The sequence below is a fragment of the Salmo trutta genome, chromosome 28, assembly GCF_901001165.1.
Source record: "Salmo trutta chromosome 28, fSalTru1.1, whole genome shotgun sequence".
Classification (NCBI taxonomy): Eukaryota; Metazoa; Chordata; class Actinopteri; order Salmoniformes; family Salmonidae; genus Salmo; species Salmo trutta.
This window is the reverse complement of record NC_042984.1, coordinates 10,263,299-10,271,404: the sequence shown is the minus strand read 5'-3', so window position 1 is coordinate 10,271,404 and position 8,106 is coordinate 10,263,299.

The window sequence follows — 8,106 nt, the reverse complement described above, 5'->3', positions numbered from 1 at the left end:
CCCTTTACACAATGAAGAATACTTAACAGTCTTGGTACCCTCCTTAAAATAACACCAATAAGTATCACTGCCTGAAATCAGCATGAAAAAAGGAACATTTCTAAACCAGGTCCAATGCATTGGTGTGGCTGTTTTATTTCAAATGACTTTAGTCATATTGCACTGGACCTTTAAGGCCTTTAACAAGGTTTGCCATTATTCATTTACTCCTGGCCTTTCTGGAAGGTTTGTAGAAAACATGGTATGAAATGAAAGATAAGTTAAAGAGGTGTTTTAAGGAAAATATAGGAAAGCCTGGGTATGAAAATGTTTACCTATTTAATTTCAGACTCCAAGCCATAAACAATAACCAAGCTATTTGTTCAAAATTAAAGAGTCTTTATTCAGGTTGGCTTGCCACCCACAGTTTTGGAAAATGTGGCAGGTTCATGTCATGCCAAATAGTGTCCACCTCCTGAGTGACAATGTGCTAAAACAGGGTCACACAGGGTGTTTCTGGGTAGTCTTATACAAATCTTTGTGGTATCAAAAGTATACACCTCCCACACATGGTTATTGGCTCAAATTGAAGACACCTGTACCATGTCAGATATTGACTTGAAATGTTTTTAAGTTTGAGACACTTTAATATACAACACAGAAGATAAAAACCTCTTGTTTGTTTTATCAGGTGTACATGAAGAGGATTATTCAAAGAAGCTTTATTGGGCAATATTCCACTTCGGTGACCCCTTATTGTCTTGTCAACATGTGCAAAAGAAATGGAGCAGATATCTTATACCAATCTGTCTGTATAGGTTTTTATCCATAACAAAGCCCAGGTGTCCTCTACTACGTAAATAAGCCTTGTCCAAACCAGAACAGCCCACAGTGGCAGGAGCCTATCTGGACAGGACACTAGTCTGTCACCGGGCCTTACACACAATACATCTCTTTAATTCTGAGTGCCAAGCAGGGGCATTAGGTCCCGTTTTTAGTTTTTGGTATAACTCAACCATGAATAACCTCCAACCTTCCAATCTCTTGGCAGACACTTCACCCACAAGGCCACTGAGTTGGTTCCAGGACTTCTTTGTGTAATAAATCTCTCCAAAATGTCAAATGGTGTAAAATATTTCTATCCATTTCAATAACTTACATGAAAGCATTGACATGGCCAAAATGACATTCTTTTATATACAGTGCATTCAGGAAGTATTCAGACCCCTTGACTTTTTCCACATTTTGTTACATTACAGCCTTATTCTAAAATGGATTAATTTGTTTTTTCCCCTTATCAATCTACACACAATACCCCACAAGGACAAAGCAAAAACAGGTTTTTAGATTTTTTTGCAATTCTTTAAAATGTTTAAACTGAAACATCACATTTACATAAGTATTCAGACCCTTTACTCAGTACTTTATTGAAGCACCTTTGGCAGCGATTACAGCCTCTTGTCTTCTTGGATATGACTCTACAAGCTTGGCACATGGGTATTTGGGGAGTTTCTCCCAATCTTCTCTGCAGATCCTCTCAAGCTCTGTCAGGTTGGATGGGAACATCGCTGCACAGCTATTTTCAGGTCTCTCCAGAGATGTTTGATCGGGTTGAAGTCCGGGCAACTCATAGACATTCAAATCAAATTGTATTTGTCACATGCGCCGAACAGTGAAATGTTTACTTACAAGCCCTTAACCAACAATGCAGTTAAGAAAAATACCACCCAAAATTATAATAATAAGGAAAGAGCAGCAGCAAAATAAAAATGTGGAGCCTATATTTTATTTTTATTTTTTTTATTTCACCTTTATTTAACCAGGTAGGCAAGTTGAGAACAAGTTCTCATTTACAATTGCGACCTGGCCAAGATAAAGCAAAGCAGTTCGACAACATACAAAAACACAGAGTTACACATGGAGTAAAACAACATACAATCAATGATGCAGTAGAAAAAAAAACAAGACTATATACAATGTGAGCAAATGATGTGAGATAATGGAGGTAAAGGCAAAAAAATGCCATGGTGGCAGAGTAAATAAAGTATGGCAAGAAAAAACACTGGAAAGGTAGATTTGTAGTTTGAAGAAAGTTAAAAGTTAAAATATAAATAATATGGTGCAAAGGAGCAAAATAAATAAAATAAATAAATACAGTAGGGGAAAAGGTAGTAGTTTGGGCTCAATTAAAGATGGGCTATGTACAGGTGCAGAGATCTGTGAGCTGCTCTGACAGCTGGTGCTTAAAGCTAGTGAGGGAGATAAGTGTTTCCAGTTTTAGAGATTTTTGTAGTTCGTTCCAGTCATTGGCAGCTGAGAACTGGAAGGAGAGACGACCAAAGGAGGAGTTGGCTTTAGGGGTGACCAGAGAGATATGCCTGCTGGAGCGCGTGCTACAGGTGGGTGCTGCTATGGTGACCAGTGAGCGGAGATAAGGGGGGACTTTACCTAGCAGGGTCTTGTAGATGACCTGGAGCCAATGTGTTTGGCGACGATTATGAAGTGAAGGCCAGCCAACGAGAGCATACAGGTCGAAGTGGTGGGTTGTATATGGGGCTTTGGTGACAAAACGGATGGCACTGTGATAGACTGCATCCAGCTTGTTGAGTAGGGTATTGGAGGCTATTTTGTAAATGACATCGCCGAAGTCGAGGATTGGTAGGATGGTCAGTTTTACGAGGGTATGTTTGGCAGCATGAGTGAAGGATGCTTTGTTGCGAAATAGGAAGCCAATTCTAGATTTCACTTTGGATTGGAGATGATTGATGTGAGTCTGGAAGGAGAGTTTACAGTCTAACCAGACACCTAGGTATTTGTAGTTGTCCACAAATTCTAAGCTAGAACCGTCCAGAGAAGTTATGCTGGATGGGCGGGCAGGTGCAGGCAGCGATCGGTTGAAGAGCATGCATTTAGTTTTACTTGTGTTTAGGAGCAGTTGGAGACCACGGAAGGAGAGTTGAATGGCATTGAAGCTCGTCTGGAGGGTTGTTAACACAGTGTCCAAAGAAGGGCCAGAAGTATACAGAATGGTGTCGTCTGCGTAGAGGTGGATCAGAGATTCACCAGCAGCAAGAGCGACATCATTTATGTATACAGAGAAAAGAGTTGGCCCAAGAATTGAACCCTGTGGTACCCCCATAGAGACTGCCAGAGGTCCAGACAGTAGGCCCTCCGATTTGACACACTGAACTCTGTCAGAGAAGTAGTTGGTGAACCAGGCGACGCAATCGTTTGAGAAACCAAGGCTACTAAGTCTGCCGATGAGGATGTGGTGATTAACAGAGTCAAAAGCTTTGGCCAGGTCAATGAATACGGCAGCACAGTAATGTTTCTTATCGATGGCGTTTACGATGTCGTTTAGGACCTTGAGCGTGGCTGAGGTGCACCCATGACCAGCTCTGAAACCAGATTGCATAGCGGAGAGGGTGCGGTGGGATTCAAAATAGTCGGTAATCTGTTTGTTGACTTGGCTTTCGAAGACCTTAGAAAGGCAGGGTAGGATGGATATAGGTCTGTAGCAATTTGGGTCAAGAGTGTCACCTCCTTTGAAGAGGGGGATGACAGCAGCTGCTTTCCAATCTATGGGAATCTCAGACGACACGAAAGAGAGGTTGAACAGGCTAGTAATAGGGGTTGCAATAATTTCGGCAGATAATTTTAGAAAGAAAGGGTCCAGATTGTCAAGCCCAGCTGATTTGTAGGGGTCCAGATTTTGCAGCTCTTTCAGAACATCAGCTGAATGGATTTGGGAGAAGGAGAAATGGGGGAGGCTTGGGCGAGTAGCTGTGTGGGGTGCAGTGCTGTTGAATGCAGTAGGGGTAGTTAGGTGGAAAGCATGGCCAGCCGTAGAAAAATGCTTATTGAAATTCTCAATTATAGTGGGCTTATCGGTGGTGACAGAGTTTCCTATCCTCAGTGCAGTGGGCAGTTGGGAGGAGGTGTTCTTATTCTCCATGGACTTTACAATGTCCCAGAACTTTTTAGAGTTGGAGTTGCACGAAGCAAATTTCTGTTTGAAAAAGCTAGCCTTGGCGTTTCTAACTGCCTGTGTGTATTGGTTTCTAACTTCCCTAAAAAGTTGCATATCGCGGGGGCAGTTCGATGCTAATGCAGAACGCCACAGGATATTTTTGTGTTGGTTAAGGGCAGTCAGGTCTGGGGAGAACCAAGGGCTATATCTGTTCCTGGTTCTAAATTTCTTGAAAGGGGCATGCTTATTTAAGATGGAGAGGAAGGCATTTTTAAAAAATAACCAGGCATCCTCTACTGACGGGATGAGGTCAATATCCTTCCAGGATACCAGGGCCAGGTCGATTAGAAAGGCTTGCTCGTTGAAATGTTTCAGGGAGCGTTTGACAGTGATGAGTGGAGGTCGTTTGACCGCTGACCCATTACGGGTGCAGGCAATGAGGCAGTGATCGCTGAGATCTTGGTTGAAAACAGCAGAGGTGTAATTAGAGGGCACATTGGTTAGGATGATATCTATGAGGGTGCCAGTGTTTGCGGCTTTGGGGTTGTACCTGGTGGGTTCATTAATAATTTGTGTGAGATTGAGGGCATCAAGCTTGGATTGTAGAATGGCTGGGGTGTTAAGCATGTCCCAGTTTAGGTCGCCTAGTAGCACGAGCTCTGAAGATAGATGGGGGGCAATCAGTTCACATATGGTGTCCAGAGCACAGCTAGGGGCCGAGGGGGGTCTATAGCAGGCGGCAACGGTGAGAGACTTGTTTTTGGAGAGGTGGATTTTTAAAAGTAGAAGTTCAAATTGTTTGGGTACAGACCTGGATAGCAGGACAGAACTCTGCAAGCTATCTCTGCAGTAGATTGCAACACCGCCCCCTTTGGTCGTTCTATCTTGTCTGAAAACGTTGTAGTTAGGGATGAAGATTTCACAGTTTTTGGTGGACTTCCTAAGCCAAGATTCAGATACAGCCAGGACATCCGGGTTGGCAGAGTGTGCTAAAGCAGTGAATAAAACAAATTTAGGGAGGAGGCTTCTAATGTTAACATGCATGAAACCAAGGCTATTACGGTTACAGAAGTCATCAAAAGAGAGCGCCTGGGGAGTAGGTGTGGAGCCAGGCACTGCAGGGCCTGGATTCACCTCTACATCCCCAGCGGAGCAGAGGAGAATAAGTATGAGGGTACGGCTAAAAGCTATAAGAATTGGTCGTCTGTGACGTCCAGAATAGAGAGAAAAAGGAGCAGGTGTCTGGGGGCGATAAAATAGCTTCAAGGTATAATGTACAGACAAAGGTATGGTGGGATGTGAGTACAGAGGAGGTAAACCTAGGCATTTAGTGAATATGAGAGAGATATTGTCTCTAGAAACATCATTGAAACCAGAAGATGTCATAGCATGTGTGGGTGGAGGAACTGAGAGGTTGGATAAGGTATAATGAGCAGGGCTAGAGGCTCGACAGTGAAATAAGCCAATAAACACTAACCAGAACAGCAATGGACAAGGCATATTGACATTAAGGAGATATACAGGATATACAGGGTGTTAAGGTACAGAGTCAATGTGGAGGTTATATACAGGGGGTACCAGTACAGAGTGTCAATGTGGATGCTATATAATACAGGGTGTTACGGTACAGAGTCAATGTGGAGGCTATATACAGGGGATACCGGTACAGAGCCAATGTGGAGGCTATATACAGGGGGTACCAGCACAGAGTCAATGTGGAGGCTATATACAGGGGGTACGGGCACAGAGTCAATGTGGAGGCTATATACAGGGTGTTACGGTACAGAGTCAATGTGGAGGCTATATACAGGGTGTTACGGTACAGAGTCAATGTGGAGGTTATATACAGGGTGTTACGGTACAGAGTCAATGTGGAGGCTATATACAGGGTGTTACGGTACAGAGTCAATGTGGAGGTTATATACAGGGGGTACGGGTACAGAGTCAATGTGGAGGCTATATACAGGGTGTTACGGTACAGAGTCAATGTGGAGGCTATATACAGGGTGTTACGGTACAGAGTCAATGTGGAGGCTATATACAGGGTGTTACGGTACAGAGTCAATGTGGAGGTTATATACAGGGGGTACCGGTACAGAGTCAATGTGGAGGTTATATACAGGGGGTACCGGTACAGAGTCAATGTGGAGGCTATATACAGGGTGTTACGGTACAGAGTCAATGTGGAGGCTATATACAGGGGGTACCGGTACAGAGTCAATGTGGAGGCTATATACAGAGGGTACCGGTACAGAGTCAATGTGGAGGCTATATACAGGGGGTACCGGTACAGAGTCAATGTGGAGGCTATATACAGGGTGTTACGGTACAGAGTCAATGTGTAGGTTATATACAGGGGGTACCGGTACAGAGTCAATGTGGAGGCTATATACAGGGTGTTACGGTACAGAGTCAATGTGGAGGTTATATACAGGGTGTACCGGTACAGAGTCAACGTGTATGCTATATACTGGGGGTACCGGTACAGAGTCAATGTGGAGGCTATATACAGGGCGTACCGGTACAGAGACAATGTGGAGGCTATATACAGGGGGTACCGGTACAGAGTCAATGTGGCGGCTATATACAGGGGGTACCGGTACAGAGTCAATGTGGAGGCTGTATACAGGTGGTACCGGTTCAGAGTCAATGTGGAGGCTATATACAGGGTGTTACGGTACAGAGTCAATGTGTGGGGGGCACCGGTTAGTCGAGGTAATTGAGGTAATATGTACATGTAGGTAGAGTTATTAAAGTGACAATGCATAAATAAAAACAGAGAGTAGCAGCAGCGTAAAATGGTGGGGGAGGGGGGGCCGCAATGCAAATCGTCTGGGTAGCCATTTGATTAGATGTTCAGGAGTCTTTTGGCTTGGGAGTAGAAGCTGTTAAGAAGCCTCTTGGACCTAGACTTGGCGCTCCAGTATCACTTGCCGTGCGGTAGCAGAGAGAACCGTCTATGACAAGATTGGCTGGAGTCATTGACAATTGTTAGGGCCTTCCTCTGACACCACCTGGTATAGAGGTCCTGTATGGCAGGAAGCTTGGCCCCAGTGATGTACTGGGCCGTACGCACTACCCTCTGTAGTGCCTTGCGGTCGGAGGCCGAGCAGTTGCCATACCAGGCAGTGATGCAACCGGTCAGGATGCTCTCGATGGTGCAGCTGTAGAACCTTTTGAGGATCTGAAGACCAATGCCAAATCTTTTCAGTCTCCTGAGGGGGAATAGGTTTTGTTGTGCCCTCTTCACGACTGTCTTGGTGTGCTTGGACCATGTTATTTTGTTGGTAATGTGGACGCCAAGGAACTTGAATCTCTCAAAATGCTCCACTACAGCCCGTCAATGAGAATGGGGGCGTGTTCGGTCCCCCATATCCTGTAGTCCACAATCTCTGACCTTCTCCCTATTGGTTCTCTCGTTGTTGTCGGTGATCAGGCCTACCACTGTTGTGTCATCTGCAAACTTAATGATGGAGTTGGAGTCGTGTCTGGCCGTGCAGTCATGAGTGAACAGGGAGTAAAGAAGGGGACTGAGCACGCACCCCTGAGGGGCTCCCATGTTGAGGACCAGTGTGGCGGATGTGGTGTTACCTACCCTTACCACATGGGGGCGGCCCGTCAGGATGTCAAGGATCCAGTTGCAGAGGGAGGTCTTAAGTCCCAGGGTCCTTAGCTTATTGATGAACTTTGAGGGCACTATGGTGTTGAACACTGAGCTGTAGTAAATGAATAGCATTCTCACATACAGTTGAAGTCAGAAGTTTACATACACTTAGGTTGGAGTCATTAAAACTCGTTTTTCAACCACTCCACACATTTCTTGTTAACAAACTATAGTTTTGGCAAGTTGGTTAAGACATCTACTTTGTGCATGACACAAGTAATTTCTCCAACAATTGTTTACAGACAGATTATTTCACTTATAATTCACTGTATCACAATTCCAGTGGGTCAGAAGTTTACATGCACTAAGTTGACTGCCTTTAAACAGCTTGGAAAATTCCAGAAAATGATGTCATTGCTCTGATAGGCTAGTTGCCATCATTTGAGTCAATTGGAGGTGTACCTGTGGATGTATTTCAAGGCCTACCTTCTAACTCAGTGCCTCTTTGCTTGACATCATGGGAAAATCTAAAGAAATCAGCCAAGACCTCCGA